The sequence below is a fragment of the Schistocerca piceifrons genome, chromosome 5 (genome assembly GCF_021461385.2).
Source record: "Schistocerca piceifrons isolate TAMUIC-IGC-003096 chromosome 5, iqSchPice1.1, whole genome shotgun sequence".
NCBI classification, from domain to species: domain Eukaryota; kingdom Metazoa; phylum Arthropoda; class Insecta; order Orthoptera; family Acrididae; genus Schistocerca; species Schistocerca piceifrons.
The window spans coordinates 300,840,415-300,842,009 of record NC_060142.1 but is presented as its reverse complement, the minus strand read 5'-3'; positions in this window follow the sequence as shown (position 1 = coordinate 300,842,009).

Sequence of the window (1,595 nt, the reverse complement as noted above, 5' to 3'; positions counted from 1 at the left end):
CCTTCTTTTATGATTGTGTTAGCTATCATTAAGTTAAAACTTAAGTTAGGATAAAACTTAAGAACTTTTTATTCTCAGTAGGCATTTCTTCACATACTGGTTCCTGGGTGGAGCAACTATTGACAAAAAGTTGAAATCTTCTCGGATGTTAGGTCGCATCATATTTCCTTCTGAAATAATCGACGTTTGATTGCTCTGCTGGTATATTCTTCTGGATGTTTTGGTGTCCACTATTGCTAGAACACTGTCAGAGACGAGTGTAGCGTTCTTTTAAATAGGGCAGTTTTCCCGCGTTTGTGGTAAACTATGCTCTTATGGATATTATAGGTGGCCAATCGTCATTGGATAGAAAGGCACTACCGTACAGTAACGCTTTGGGGTAGGGGGGAGGGGGGGGAGGGGGGGTTTGGTTGAAATTCCTCCTACTGCTATTGGTTTGCTATCATCATTGTCTAGATGCGAGACGCACAGAGCATGGGAGGGGGAATGTTTACCGAAAAAATATTTGTCCCCGCGGTGACTTGCAGCGCGTTTATTGTATTGTTCACACACCGCGGCGACATATTCACTTCTTTGATGGCGGGCGATCCCAATGCCGAAGCCTATTGTCGATACTTTCCAGCACAAACGCAGAAAAGCTCCCATTTATAAGAGAACGCTACACTGGTGCCTGGCAGCGGCCTGAGCTGGCGAGGCGAGCGCATCGCTGCCGTTGCGCGCTTCGCTTACTCGGCCGTTGAGAGCTCATGGTTTTCTGTGCTGTGGGCGCCGCGGAGAGCAAATTGTCGTGCGTTGTTTTTACAACGCGTGCAAATTGTCGTGTTCCGCGCCTCGCAGCATGGGAAAGAAGGGTGCGCAGAGGAAACCTGCCGCTACGAAGGGTCCTTCGGTTGTGCGACTCTCTGAGTCTGCCGACCGTGCAAGGAACTCCCGAGAAGACGAGTCGCGGCCTGTCCCGCCTTTGTACGTCAAGTGCAAAGGCGGGTGGACAGCGCTGTTCGACACCATGACGAATTGCGCTCGGAATGAGGTGGTCTACGAGTCTGTCGATACAGACTCGCTGATCTGCGTTCGAGCCGCAAACGTGGCCGACCACAGGGCGATCAAGGTCGCAGTGGCCGACCACATCGTCGACGCGCCGCCGGCGCGTGAGAAGGCACCTTCCGTAGGAAGGATGAGGACGACTAAGGCACTCCTCAGGGGGTTGCCTTGGTGCTGTGACGAGGCAGCGGTCCGGGAAGGGCTGCTGCGAGCCGGGTTTGGAAATGCAGCCGCGGGGTTGCACAACCGGACCAACAGGAAGAGGGCGCCGCTCTATGCCGTGACCGTGCAAACGGTCGACGGCGGGAGCGACATCTTCGACTTTCGGAAGTTGCTGGGCTTCCCGGTTACGACGGAGGCTCTCCCGACCGCCATGGATCCTCAGCCCCAGTGCTTCAGGTGCCAGGGCGAGGGCCATGTTGCGAAGTATTGCCGCAACGCGGCGCGGTGCGTCAAGTGCTCAGGTGAGCACGACAGCCGCGCCTGCGACCGCGGCAGCAACGCTCTGCCGACTTGTGTCCGGTGTGGCGGCCCGCACGTCGCCAGTTGGCGCG